Consider the following 16199-nt stretch of genomic DNA (forward strand, 5'->3'; position numbering starts at 1 on the left):
TTGAGGTTATAAAAAGGTGCAAAACTTCATTCCCTTTTTTTTACAGGGTAATATACGCTATTGACGTTTAATGTGATATTCATTGATTTTATTGAGTAAATTTAAAAAAGAATAAAATATCAAAAACTGCTTTGAGCGAATATAATTTCTTTGTCATGGCTGACGTACTTCACCTCCGTCAGTTTCTGATACCGTCACCTACCAAGTATCTGATTCTATTGAACCACCGATATAATGGTTCCCCAGTCCCCACCTAGTTAGTAGTTTTTTTTTGTTCTATGACGTAAATTCCGACGCAAAAATCTATGCCTCGTGAGGATGGTAGAAGTAACTTAGCCGTGTTCGCGATACCACGGCGCTCGTGGTTCTCTCCCATAACCGAAATCGAAAGCAGTTGCGCGCCGCGCTAAGGTTACCATTCTTGTACCGAGCGAAGGTCCAATTGGGATTTGTTGTGTTTGTCGTGATTTTCTTGTATAAGTTCAGAGTTGGATAAGTGGGCACTCGTTGAATGTTAACTAGGTGAGTTTCGTCGGTTATTGTTATAACGGCAAAGATATGGCTTTGCTTTGCATGGTTTCACTGGCTGTTTCTCAATATACTGCCAAATATAATTATTTTAAAATAACAATAATGGAACAATAAATAAAAAGTAATGCACATAAGGATGTTTGTTTTTATTTACTTATTTGATTTTTTTTGCTTCATAAAGATTAAGAACACAAAACTATGATCTTTACATAAAGATATTTTTTATCTTAGATTTTCTACTACAGTTGCGCTATTTTATCTTTTTCCTACTGTGTTTACATTCAAGGGCGTCATTATAAATAGCAGAGAAGATTGATTGATTGGTAAAAGAAACAAAGAGGCATTTTTTCTAAATTAGCTTTTTTCCGAGTAAATTGAAACTAAAATGTTATCTATAATATAAAAAGGTGTGTCGGGATACACAGAAAAATTAAAGGTGGTACTTACTGGTACGGCTATTTCCTTATTGGCTTTTACAGGGCAAGTGCAACACAAAATCAAAGGAAAAGAGAACAAATACATAAGGGATTACGAGCAGATACTGATTTGTGTAATTAGCTTTTGATGTAATACCTAGGGTTTTGAAGAATGCGGCAATTAATGAAGCATGCGCTATTTGTGCAAAACAATTTTTACCCGAGTCAATAGGTTTTAAAAAAGAAAGCATGGAAAGCAAGGATAGGTCTGTTGAGATAACCGCCATTTAAAAAAAAAAAACTTATTATATTGCTTATTGCTTTTTGGCAATTGGGTAATTGCTTTTATTTGCAAACCAAATACTTTTTATGTTTTTACTGAAATTTCCTTATTAACTATTAATATATATTATTAGTTAGGTAAACTTAATAACTTAGAACTTTTTATTAAGAGTAAGTCTTAACAGTGGAAAACATAAACATATTAAAAAAGTGCAGAGACCACTTTGGCCTCTGTTCGAAACTTTTGGGAAAGAATATTTAGCATCACTTGTCTTTTTAAACTAATGACAGTAAAAGCAAGATATAATAAAGATATAAGAGTATTAATTAATAGTTCTAAGGACTAAATATAAATAAATTATTCAAAGAATTTTAAATTTATATACTAAATATTAGAAAAGAAATATAATGAATAGATTAAACTTTTGTTGATTTTTTCTGATTGAAAATGTTTACCGGTGAACTTTTACACCTGTTACTTTATTAGTAAACATATCATGCTTATTGCTTATTGCTAAGTGAGTCTATGAACAAAAGGTTTTTTAATTTTTATCGCACTGAGGATGGTCTAATGTAGTCCAACACATCCGCAATATTGTAACCTGAAACCTGAGTTTTATTTGATTCCACATCCAACTCAGTAAGAAATGTAAAAAAAAAACATTTTTTTTTCGTGGATATATTATGTCAAAAGTAATAGTCCGGCAAGACTAACCGGTTTATAGGAGCTATTTCTAGGGAGGTGAGTTTGTTTGACAGTCTTGATTTTGAGATTTTAAACAACAAGAACAACTCCCTAGTATTACTATAACTATATCATAATATATTATCATCATCATATATCATAATATTAACATGATAAGGTGATAAAATATTTATCAAATCATGTAAAATCATAAAACAATGAAATTAACGCAAGAAATTTAAGATCGATAAAAGAAAAAAAAGACGGCTTACGAGTCAAGTTCCATGATGATAGTTCTTTTTTCCAGGGCAAGGGCCCGCGATGATCATATAGGGCTTAAGGCACGATATTAGGTTGACGGGGCTAAGGGCGACAAAGTTATTATTTGCTAGGCCTCAGGGCTAAATCATTATCACTGCTGGGACATGGCCGGCATTTTACGTCTTCATAATTAAGGAGCCCTAAGAGAGATTTCTCAATGGAAACACGGAACACCAAATAAAATTTCACCAACGGTGAAAACTACTTACGAAGTTCCCAGAGGCATCGAACCAATATGAAGCATCTTGCTTCGAAAAATAATTGGTCGAAAGTGAAGCACTAGTGAATTTTAGTTTCAGGTGAATTTTACTAAAAAGATGCTGGAGCAGAGAGGTAATAATAGGTTTACTTCACGTAGTAACCTAACATCTCTCCGTTACAGCTGACAGCACGGTTGACTTTCGACGGAAGCAGGAGCTGGAAAGACACCCCAGATGCGTCGCGGGACTGCTTAAGTAGTAGTCCAAAAAACGTCCGAGCGCAAGACCAGAGATTAAAGAACTTCTCTCGTTATTTCATGGGCTTAGCCGCCATGGGCCCAACCAAAACCCATTATTAATACTGTAACATTTAATAATAGCGTATTTAATACTGTAACAACTTCTCCCCTTCTCCCAAAAGAATTATCAGGAAAGTAATTCTCATGCAAAGAGAGTAAGCATCCAACTGGGAAGGGACGAAAAATATGCATTCAAGCATTTAAATAAGTCGAAAAATAAAAACTTTAAATTGACTGACTGAGTTAATAACAATACCAATAATATCCAACGAAATATCAAATAACACAAAATTTCTAGTAATTTCTAAAAGAATTCCTAATAGGAAACGCTTCAAGTGGTAGGCCTTCACCACAAGAAACTTCACTAGAAAGAGAAAAACAAACAAGGTAGCTACTATCCAATAACCGCAAAGACATCAAAATACCTAGTCCGCACAGCTTTGAGGAAAGAAACTGGAGAAAAAGAAATTATATTAAAATTGAAAAATCAAAAGTAAAACACATAAGAAAAAGAAAACATAAGTGTCGATCAGTAAGCAAAATCGATAAGGTCTAATTAAAATCGAAATGAACCAGTAACTCTTCCTCTGGGATTTTTTTCAAATCTTTAACATGCCAAGTACCCTTAAACTTGCGTTTTTCGTCACTCAGCTTGGTCTACCACAGAAGATAACTTCTTTATTGTAAAGGAATCCAAAAATGTTAGTGCGAGTTTTGCAGTAAAGTTTTTACTAACATCAGAAAGATCGTAATTTTTGCGATAAACTCGCTCACCGATCTCAAAACTAATTGGTCTTCGTCGAAGATTATAACGATTCTTTGATCTTTGATGCGCCGCTTTTAGTTTTTCCTCAACATCCCTATATATTTGCCAACCGTGAGATTGGGAAGATCCCTATTATTGTGGTTACCCGTGGGCATATATTCTCTAAAGAAATTCATAAAATAGTGGAGTGAAATAAGGACTGAGTAATAATAACGACGCTTCAATCGTATGTTTTCATGTCACCAGCATAACCATCCAAAGGGTGATCATGATTAAAGAAAATCATGATTTTGAAAAAACAAAATCATACGTTTTTAATTCTTGGTTACAACTTCCTTCCAGAAATCTCGAAAAGGTGGGTTAAAAGACATTTCACATTCTTGTAAAGTAAATTTCCTTTAATTCGCCATTGGGGATAATTAATAGGATTCTCTACGACCTGATTGAAAATCTTTATTACTTATCTGCATTTTCTAATTCCTCGTTTACATTCAATTTAGCAATCTCCGGCACAACATGATCTTTGCCCTTTCTATGAATAACCTCAAAATCGTACTGTTGCAACCGCAATACTCATCTGGTAAGCCTTAATTGTTAATAAGTTGGTTCTTTCAGATCAACAGGTCTATAAATACATAAAGAGTTTATAAACGGTGTAATTGTTTATAATTTATAGCATAAACTATTAATTATAAATATTTATAATTAATAGATTATAAAAAAATGTAATATTTTTTTACGACGTCACTGGTAAAGATTACTTGTATCGGTGGAATCAACAATGCAATCGAGCGGCGTTGTGATGCTGTTACATTTTTCTCTAATATAGGGACGTATTCTACATTCATTTAACTTTAAATGTTGACTTCTTTAGACTCTCTTATAATATTTTATGAAAAAGAAATAATATTATTTTGCACCTGTCAAAATAAGTGACAAATTTTTATGATAAAATAAAGTGTGTTTTTCTTATGATTTTTGATATGTTGCAAGCAAACAAACTACCTATAGTTCCACGGCAACGCTAATTCCAGCCTTTCAATGTTCTAAGAATTTGGGCAAGAACGGGTAGTCACATTTTCCCGACCGCAACGGAAACAGTATCGATGAAAGGGTTGTGGACAAGTACTACTCAGATGTATTATAATTCCAACAGTATTATAATTCCAACAAACCATCGGACCACGAGAATTCTGAAGGTGCACTATTCTTTATTGCATTTTATAGTGTGTACACGAGGGTTTCTTGGTCGCTGATACATCAGCTCAGACTCGGCGACATTATTAAAGTTTACTGGAGGAGGTTGCATGCATTGAGTTTGCAAATTGATGTTCTCAACCTCTTGTGCTGCAAGGTCCAGCTCTGTGATTCGTAAAATTGTGAAGTGCAAATTGATTTTGCAAGGAGGGGAGCTAATTTCGGCGTATATTGCGAAGTTGCATTTCCTCGGATGGAGATACACGAAACAAGTTTCGCATTTGCGCAATAAAGATCATTAAATTCTCCACTGGACCTTGTGACTTATTTCTTATATCACACCAAATATACTTCTCATATTCTGACGATAAATAGGCAGACCTAAGTTTAGATCTCAGTTCTTCCTTTGATCTGACGTCACTGCGTATAGATCTACTAAGACAAGGCTGTGTTTGAAAATAAAATTCCAAGATATTCCACAAGCAAAATCTAAATCCTCTACATGCTTATTAAAATCGGTAACGTTACCAGAACTATCAAAATATAACTGCTATTTTGAAATTGTGGAAAAACTCTTAGCCAGTTCATCGGAACCTAACGGAATTCTGACATCATTAGCATTAGCAGAAGTGAACACGGGTATATTTCGCCTCAAGGTGTAATTAGACTGTGGAGGAAAGGAATAATTCCTCGATGGGAAATAATAAGCGTTATTGGGTTAACTGGATCGATAGAAGGAATGGTGTTAAATGACTAAACTAAATGTATCGAAGTGTGGTCACAAAAAGTTGGTGCTGTCGGAGTGAACGGAATTGAAGTAGGTCGAAACGAACAAGAGGCACCTGGATTTGCAGATACAGTCGAAGAAATCAGGTTGGGTGAAAGATGCTGTGAGACTTCTGTCTGAGCTTGAGAAACAGGAAGAGGATGATCCAAAAGGGAGTCCTCTCCAGGGGAAGCCTCAATAATAACCGGCACCTGCAAAAATGTCTCTACACTCGTTGTCAAAGTTCGCTTAGTTAGTTCTAACCTATCAGTAATGGAATATAACTGAGTAGACAAACTTATTACTTTTTCAGAAAAATCAGTGTGAAATTCATATAACTTCTTAAAATGACCCTGGATTTGTAGTGTCTTAGACCGCAACCTACTATACTCTTTATTAATATTTAATTCACTATGACCTGAGATAGCACCTTCCAATAAATTACACTTGCCTGTACAAATATCAACTTCAATATCAGGGTTCAATTGTATTACCTCAAATATTGGCAAGCTATTGGCAGTTTCTCTAATTTTAAATATAACCTTAAACATTGACGCTTTTCCATAAGAGTACCAGCAGTGATAGCACTCTGAGATGAGAGCTCATAGTCAAGCTCATCGAACTTCAATTTATTTATATCCATTTTCCCTAAAAGTATCTCCGCCAATAACACGAACCAAAGAAACGAAAAAATTTTTAATTATTGAGAGATTTGTGTAAGTCCTCTATATATATTATGTATTGTGATGTAACTTGAGCAACTAAGTTGCTAACAACATAAGGTGAACACAGTGCAACATATTCCAAAAAAGAAAATTAAATAAAAATTCGAAGTCCTAGGTTTATAAAGTTGTCGCCCCTAACCTACGTTTAAATCCCAGTGACAGTATAAACGCTTTACTGAGTTGTAACACTAATCACTGTTAGTAAAACACCTCAGTAAGGAATTTTCCCCAACCTAGAATAATTATATCTAATAATATATCTATAATAACAATATCTTAAATAAAATACTTATCTAAATTTTTTAAGTTCTAAATATCTAAATCACTCCTAAAAAATATCCAAAATTGGAAAAACAATTTAAAAATAATTTATATTTTCACAGTATTACGGTAGGTATGACCCAGAAGTGCCGCTTTGCCCCTAGCACTAGTTAAGATTAAAAAAGTCTTAACAAGCTATAATCCTAATTAAAAAATTAATTGTAAGTACATAAGCGATCTTCAAACTTTCCAACCCCCTATAATATATTAAATCTGCCAAAAGGAATTTAAATTAGAAAAAGAAACTTTCATAATAAAAGTACTATAGAAAACAAATCAAAATCCAATTTCCCCTTCCTTAATTTCAATAAATTAATTTATTTCAAATATTTTTGTTGAGGGTAGTATGGGTATGTTCTAGTGGAAGACACCCCATGCTGGTAAAGGAGCACTAAGTGGAAAGTTATCTATGTACAAAGTTATCTACCCATTGACTGAGTTGGATAACCGCAATGTTTCGCGCCACTGAGTCACTTAACTTCAGCCAAACGCTCATTTTGTAGAGCGGTTTTTTAAACATCTCGTATATACAAAAAATGGAAAACAAAAGTAAAAGAAACAAAATCCTTATAATATAAAACAAATTACTGGGAACCATCAAATTATTTTCCCTGTACCATCAAAAGAAAAAAAAATAGCTGTCACCCTAAATTCCTGAGTGTTTCCGTCTTGGATAAATTTTAAACAATATTTTTTTATAAACATAAACTTTATTATAGGCACACCCTGTATAAGACAAAAAAATTACTTCAAGTAACTTTTATACTACTTGTGTACACGAGTTTGTATAATTCTATAATTAAATTAATATACCTCAAAAAAAAATTAGGGATTAAAGACCACCCTGCATACGAACAAATTTCAGTGAAGATTGATTAAGTGGTTTGAGACTTTTAGTAATAATAACAGTTGATACTTTTCTTACTATCAGTAAAACAAAATCCTATTTAAAAAAAATATTTAAAACAACCCTTATTAATGAGTATGAAAACAACTAAAATGTCATATCATTCCTACCTACAATATCCTACCTACAATTAAATGCTTAAGGTTTATAGAAAAATTTTCAAAATTATTTCTTACTTAAAATACTAAAAAAAAACTAATTATTGTTAATAACAGAAAAGGAATTGGGACAATGGATCAATAATGGGACATAGAACAACAGTAGATTCCTTACGTCAAAATAATATGATAGAGGTCAACTTGCCTAACGAACACGAAAACTGTATACGAAATTTAATTTTTCTTTTAAAAAGACTCGTATGTTTTAAATTTTATGTCAGTATGTCAGTTGGCTTAGGACCTATGAGGAAAAAAACAATAGATCAAATAATATTTTGACACCCTGTATTTCAGTTACTATGAAAGTTAGGATAAGGCAAGTTGACCTCACATTACTTTGACGTAAGGAATCTACTGTTGTTCAATGTCTTATTACTTTCAGGACACCCTGTATAAGTTAATTGTTAAATAATACAGTTCACTAAACAAAGATTATTACAGTTTTTATTTAATTATATGTAAATTTAAAAAGAATGTAGTACACATTCAGTAACACACAGATAACTCTTGTTATTCTTAAACCTTTAAAAATATGTATCTGTAAGGCTCAAGTTAAATAAATAAAAGACAATATTATATTATCGACAACAGAAAACGTTTACTTATTAAAAGAACTAAATACGGCGTGACTCGTCACAAAACTATATTTTTAATACCTATTCTAGTCTTGATTACACTATGATGACATTACTGTATTGCTAACTGCATAATTTTAGTTAAATGGATTTTCTTTTGTGGCATTTTAAAACATAACCCACGGTTTTATTTTATCTTCCGCCACTACGGTTTTATAATTTTTAAATCCTTCCCTTAGGTCTTGTACTTCATATCTGTCATTTAAAAGAATTTTGGTGACACGAAATTTAAAGTTTACGACTACGATCTGTAGCTGGATTATCCGTTCTAAAAACCATCACCACATCATCTTGCTTGTATTGTTTAGCTTCTGCTCTGGTCTTGTTATACTTCTTTTTCTGAGCCCACTGCTCTACCGTTAATTGCTTCTAAACGTAATTGTTCCAAATCAATCTGATCCCAAGAATCCTTAAGACTATTAAGTAATTTGCGTGATTCCGCCATAGCCCTGCCTCTATATCCGGCAAGAACTTCTAACGGTGATACCTTTGTAGGCATATTACTTCTACAATTGAGAACACTTTGTATCTGCTTGACATAGCAATCCCAGAGATCTTCTAATTGACCACTCGCTGTAGCAGCTAAACCAATTAGGACTATTCGATTCACACGTTCATATTGCCCGTTAGCCCCTGGAGTTGCAACAGCATTAGGATATGCTTAATTCCGTAAACCGAGCAAAATGTCTCAAATATCTTAACTTAATATATACATAATATCCTGCAAAGACTTGATAATATAACAAGCTTTAGTGCTTTTTACGGTTACTAAAAGAAACAAATTTTGCAAACCCATCAAAATATATTGAGTTTTCATTGAGCTGCAAACAAATAGATCGAAATGATCTAGAGGTAGTGTGTGAAACGGAACTGTTGTTTTTTCTAGGGGATGTAGTTAATCTTGTCTTTTACCAGTAGGATGTTTATAATAAAGGCAATTGAGATAAGTCTTAATATATTTAGAGGCAGACTTCCTCATTTTTGGGAACCAGTAATCCTCTGACATCCTTTCTTGAGTCTTTTCTAAGGCAAGGTGTCCGGCATCATCATGACATAGTTTACATATTTGCCATCTTGCATCTTTAGGCACCACCCATGCTAATTTTCCGTTTGCTAACTTCCTATATACTTTGCCATCTCGCAGGCTATATTCCTCCTGATACTGCTTAAAATTCCATTTTTTTTCTGTCTTATCTAAGATTTTTTTATCTTTCGTATCTTCTTATCCTGCATTTGCGCCACTAAAAGCCAATCAGATTCAGATTTTCTATTGCATTAACTTCTTCTTCTTTCTTTTCCAACATAGGCAGGCGACTTAATAATGCATTTAGATGTAGCATATTTTTACCTGAGCAATATTCTATTTCGAAATCATAGTCTTGTGCCTCTAACCACCAACGGCAAACTCGAGGAATCAAATCTTTTTTTAAAAATGTTTGTAATGCATTACAGTATGTTTCTATTTTAAATTGGACTCCTACTAGGTAAACTCTGAAAAATTTTAAAGACAATACTACGGCTAATGTCTCTAATTCGTAGGAGTCAAAACACTTCTGATCACCAGTTGCTTGTTTACTGAAACAACCCACCTTTTTATTATATCATTAAAATATTATATTGTTGAAATAATCAACCTTTTTATCCTTAGCTACTCCCTGCATCAGAATTCCTTCAACGCCAATAGCACTGACATCAGTGTGAAACACAGTAGGTAAAGTTTTATCAAATATGGATAAGACGGGTTTAGTTGATAAATGTTTTGTTATAATATTTATTTATACAGCTTCTCTTTGTTTATTAGTCTAGGATTATCGGATTTTTTGCGTTTAAGACGCGTTAGTGGTTCAACAATATATGCAGTTTTATACAAATTTCCGGAAATACCCTGTCAGGCCTAAAAATTGCCTTACTGCTTTTACATTCTTGGGTGAAGGCATATGTACTAAAAAAGCTATTTTTTTACTCCCTGGACGTACACCTTATTTACTTAATTCTCTACACAAATAATCAATAGATCTTTTTAACGATTCACATTTATTTAACATTAACTTAAAATTACTTTTGGGTAAAGCGCAAAGTACTAGTTTTAAACTTTCTAACCCCTGTTCGATGGTTTTGCTTGGAATGATAATATAATTTGCGTATGGAAACGCTATAGTGTTTTTTAAGTCTCCTAAGGCGTTATTAACTAACCGCTGGAAAACTGCAGGAGACTTCGCTAAACCGAAAGGCAGTATTAGGAATTCATAATGCCCTTCTGACGTTATAAAAGTTTTATCCTAATAGAAATCTCATCCTTTTTATGTTATCCCCTTTTTATCTTATCCCGTCTTATTTGATTTTCTATCAACGGTAAGAGATTTTTTTTTGACTAATTTTTGATTTAGTCTCCTATAATCTATTGCTAGTCGATATCCTCCAGTATTCATCTTTGCCAAGAGAACCGGACTGGCATAGGGTAAAATAGATTCACAGACTATATTATTGACCAACAATTCATTAATAAGTTCCCATAAATTGATTTTTTAGAGACAGACATCCGGTAAGGATTATAAACTACTGGTTCTTTACATTTTAACCTTAATATCATTTTTGTGGAAAGTGTTTTACCAAGGTCTCTTAAAGAAAATGAAACACGATCACGATAACTATTCATTAAAGTTACCAAGTTTAATTTTTCATCTTCTTTCACTTCCTTGAACACTTTTAACTTATCCAGGGATATGGCATCTATCGTATTAACAGATATTGGGTTTACTTCAAAACCATTCAAGGCAGCCCTACAAAGTGGTTTTAACAAACTGGGACTTACAGTTTATCTAGTTTTGCTAAGTACGATATGTTCTTAATTTATGAAATCGGTACCTAGTAGTAAGTTAGCTGACACTCATCTAATATTAAAGCTGTGACAGGTGCCGCCACTACTTCCACCTGTACATTAATTAATACTGACTTATTTGACTTACTATTAAATGATTTTAATGTTTTGGAAAATCCACTAACTGTAGTAAGTTTCAAATGTCCAGCAATGAATGGTTGCAGTAGGGTGCAGGTGCTACCAGAAGCATTTAACTTTATGTTCATTAATACATGCCGTTTTCAAAAATAAATTAGCAACCTTATCAAAAATTTCGCAAACAGCAACACTCTTACTTCTTTACATTAAAAGCTGAATAATTGTTTATAGACGAACCTCGACTACTATTACTTCAACTTTCTTGTTATGACAACTTACTTAACTTTCTTTTCAGCCTTCCAATTGTCCTCCTTTGTGTGGAACTCTCTGAGGACGAGCTGGAGGAAGACGATCTACTTCGCTTAGAATTTCCCATTTTATAACTTCACTAAATACTAAATAGATAACTATTATTGACAATTGTTGAAAATCCTATTTCAACAACAAGAGTAAGCCGGAGTAATTCAATAGAACACACAACTCGAAAACTGGAGTCTATCCCACCGCTGCTATGTAAGGCTCAAGTTAAAAAAATAAAAGACAGTATTATATTATCGACAACAGAAAATGTTTACTTACCAAAAGAACTAAACTTGGCGTGAGCCATCACAAAACTATATCTTTAATACTTATTTTGGTCTTACATCCTCTCTTCAGTCGCCAGTTAACATAAACATAAACAAATCCCGATTATTATGGCTAATTGATATTTTCTTTTATTCTAGCTGGCAAAGCACTTACAAATGAGAATTTATTTCCTAATTTAGTATAATGTTACATTTATAAAAAAAAATTAGAATATCTTACATATTATACAACACAAGCTAAAAAAAAAAGTTTATTTTCATTGGTATTTTAATTGCTTTATGAAACAGTTAAAATCTAGTAATGCTTAAAGCAAAAAGGGACTAAATAAATAAAGGCAATTTTATATAAGCTGTTAGTAACCCGCGGACTTCCTGATCCAAGCATGAAACGTCACCATTAATCAAGGAACTTAGGATCAAGAGGTTAGGCTAGGCCTCGCCGCACGGCTAGATCAAATTACTTACACTTAACAGCCGTTTTAATGCAAACTATAATATCCGGCAGATCTGGGCTTAATCGGCCGTTAAGTTTTTGACGTTTGCGATTCGATTTTAATTATTTATTGTACGATATTTCTAAGGTGTGGTCCGTGTAACCTATAATCAAAAAAAATTGTATATAATAAATATATTTTAATATCATATATAGAAAAATGATGATTAAATATAAAATTAAATAAATATCTATCTAAATTAAATTTGAGTTAAGCACCGTTAACAATCTAACATTAACCTAGGCGATTTAAAAATTCTTTTTAACGTTGTTAATGCCATCTAGAGTAATATAAAAATGTAAGGTCCTAAAACTCTGAGGGTGTTGTGTATGACATTTCGTAAACATTGGTTTTCGGTTGCCCAGTATTTATTTATTTATTTTTAGCAATGCAGTCCAACAGTATAAACCATTTACAGAGTTAAAGGTTACAATAATGTTTCAAAAATATTTAAGATATAATCAAGACATACATAAATTAAAACTAAAATATTCTCCTCGACATTATAAGGCTAATATATATAAACCGTATTTTAACAATTTATAGCAACAGGCTTAAGCTTCCTATATAAAAATAAGCAACCACAAATTATTAACCTTAAAAGAAATAACTACCCTTATACCTAAATCTCAAAGAGACAAAAAAATATAAACAATACAAACAGCAAAGTTAACTGGATAATCCGAAAAATGCTCTCACAACTTCAGTACCAGACATACAAATAAATCACAAGATTTTGAGAGTCTACTAGCGTTATTGCACATGACATATCACCCCTATATAAGAGTATATTCGTATTTGCCTTGGTACAGTAAAAGGTTTTAGTATTCCTAGAATTTAATCGTGGTACACAAAAATTTATCCAATAATTCAAAACAGTCAATATCCCCAGAATTCTATGCAACAACAAAATTGAAGCTTTGTTTCTACTGAATTCAAGAGATTTAACGGAAAATCGAGTTAAAAGCAGATTATATGAAATGCCCCCTGAAGGGTAAAAACCATCTACTTGAAAGAATCGATACTTGAGTATTATAAAGCCTAGTGCCCTACTAGCGCGATCAGAGACAGACTCCACCTGATCCACAAAGGTTAATTTAGGGTCAAAAAGTACAATCAAATCCCAAATCTATTCACACCGATCTAGATTTGTTGATCAACTATATTTAAGTTCAATTGTTTTTTTTTGTGAAAAAGTAAGCACTTTTTTGAGACATTAAGATTTAATTTGTTTTTAGTGCACCACAAACCAACACAATTCAACTTGGTACAACTTGGAATAACAACCATTTATGTTTACGATAGTAGAAAATATCTTAAGGTCATCGGCAAATAGGAGTTTTTTATTGATAAGGCTAGTAATTTAATCATTTATAAATACCAGAAAAAATAATGGTCCCAAAGAGCATTGTGGCATCGCGAAAGATGCAATATATTTATGTGAACGAAAACCCCTGTGAAAAACATATTGCTTTCTGCCTAACGAATAACTTTCAAGTAAGAAGTTGAAACTAGATGAAAAACCATAGCTTTGAAGTTTTTTTAAAAGAAGACTATGATCCAATCAATTAAACGCCTTGGAAAAATCCAGGTAAATTATGTCTACTTGGCTTTGTTTTTCCAATGCTTTCGCTGTATACTAAGGTCAAATTTGTAACCTTCGATCTTCCTTTAAAGAAACCGTGTTGATATGTCGATAAATCTTTTGAGATAAATGGTTGAATGCGCAAGTAAGGAATTTTTTCTAGTACCTTAGCAAAGTTTCACAGAATGGAAATTGGTCTGTAGTTTTCAATAGACTCACGGCACCCACCTTTGAAAACAGGATATACGCGTGCCTCTTATATATTCTCCATAGTTCAGAAAATGTTTTTGCTGATAAGCAAAGATTCAATATTATTTTTAATGATGTAATAATGGCATGCCTACAGTCTTTTACCAGAAACAAAATTCATTTCGTCGATAAAAATCATCTTCCGATAGTTCTTTAAGTAAGAATAATTTATAAGGGTTTAACTTTGCTTTTTTCAATACTTTATGCACAGTAGATCGCGATAAATTAACATTAGAAGCCATGCGTGTGCCAATAGGCGACCGATCGGGATGAGACCACTTGCAAATGTAAAAATACTTCAAATAGTTGCACGACAATATATTCACTAAACACGACAACTAAAAAACTAAAATACCAATATTTAATTTAAATAGTTATTTCTATAATTTTACATTTTATCATATTTTTTTTGTTTAAAATTGCTTATACCACTTTTTATTTGTATCATATCCCGAAATAAACGAAAATTAACAATATTTGTACAATTTAAAAGTTCAGGTAAAGAACACAATAACCACCATTCATATATATATACAGAGACAGAATGATTAATAATATTAAAATCACTTCTCGCATTTCATTATTGTTACTATTTATCTACGTGTACACAGTCACTCATGCAAGTAAGTGGAAAACTGACTTATTAAAAAATAAATATCTTTATGTCAGATTTAAACCGATTAGATTTTCTTGTCTGAATTGTCTGATTGCCTAAACTAACCTTGTAACCATAACCTAAAAATATTTTTTGTAGCTGCTTTAAACAGGATCTGTAGCTGTTTATCTAAGTCTACTACAAGACTACAGAGACATGACATCCACCATTTCGTATAACTTATGTATAAAATATCTTAATAATAATCTCCGTGATGTTTTATATAAATATATTAATAGGATAATTATGGATAATAATACGAATGGAAATTTCTGCTTTCTACCTTCAGAACAATAGTCTATAAATTTCATTTAGTAGGATATTAAGGAGCTTAGTTGAAGCTGTTCGCATAAATCCTGTAATACTTAGATATAGAAAGCGGCAAAAATCTGTTCACTTGCATAACTTTTGCTTTCTTTGTGCAGGGTAACTTAAAGATCCGTATATGAGGAGATAGTTTTGCAGTATTATGTAGTTGCACATCTTCCAACAATATTATTGATGGTGTATCAAAGTTATTGTTTAGTATTGCTAAAAAATAGTGTTGTCAAATAGTCCTTTAATGTCCAAATACACAGCAAAATTTGCTCTTCTATTTTCTAAAAGGCGTGAAGGGCGCTAAGAAAAATCTTTCTCATGCAATGGCGAAAAGTCAGGACCGTGAATTTGCCTGTCTAATAAGCAATGAGCTCAAAGCGCAAATTTCAGCAACTGCGCTCTAGAAAGTTATATTTAAGATATGTGGCTATGAGATAATAATGTTATATTAGACCAATTTAATGCTGTAAGTAAGTATATTACATTAATATGTCCTGAATACTAACAATAGCCCTTTGAGTGACTGAATTTATTAATAGACCATGTTCTTGTTTTAAAAGAAATCACGTAAAAAATATTTTAGTTAGTGGGACATTAAAAAAAAAATTCGTTATTGAGAAAGTTACATTATCTTAAAGGCTAATATTTATATTACCTCTCTTAAAAGCGGTTGTTCAATAGGTTTCAGCCGCTGTGCCATTATTGTTTTAAAGTCTTTTCGGGAGTCCTTTGTTTCTGACGCACTTTATCTAGTATAAAACATTGTCTTTTTGAAACTTGTTTTAAGCCAAAACTTATACCAAAAGTTATAAACAAAAATATATATATCGTGATCACTTTTTCTTTAGTTTCACTAATAACGTTGGGTATTTTATAAATTATTATAAGGTTTGAGACTTTTGTGGCTATATAGATTGAAATCCAAATAGCCTTTATGTTCTCTTTTTATTATATAAAAATTAACATTTAAAAATACGCATGTAATAAGTTATTTATTTAAGTCTAAATAAACACCTTCTGTTATAAAAGCAGATATACAATTTGGTACTAAAATGTTTTATCTATACTATAGCAATTAAATTATTCTAATTAAAATTATTATAGTTCGGCCTATCGCTTTAAATTTAAATAATTTCAAGTTTAAAG

The 16199-nt window shown here is 32.1% G+C and overlaps 1 protein-coding gene across 1 annotated transcript in view; it reads left to right on the forward strand.

Moving 5' to 3' along the window:
• The first annotated feature begins 315 nt into the window (after positions 1-315).
• The window catches only part of LOC126745278 (uncharacterized), a 148898-nt gene continuing 133014 nt past the window's right edge, over positions 316-16199 (forward strand). The window contains exon 1 of the mRNA XM_050453040.1: positions 316-522. The gene's annotated coding sequence lies outside the window, so the exon portion shown is untranslated. The remainder of the gene's footprint in view (positions 523-16199) is intronic.

The sequence above is a fragment of the Anthonomus grandis genome, chromosome 15, assembly GCF_022605725.1.
Source record: "Anthonomus grandis grandis chromosome 15, icAntGran1.3, whole genome shotgun sequence".
Taxonomy (NCBI): Eukaryota; Metazoa; Arthropoda; class Insecta; order Coleoptera; family Curculionidae; genus Anthonomus; species Anthonomus grandis.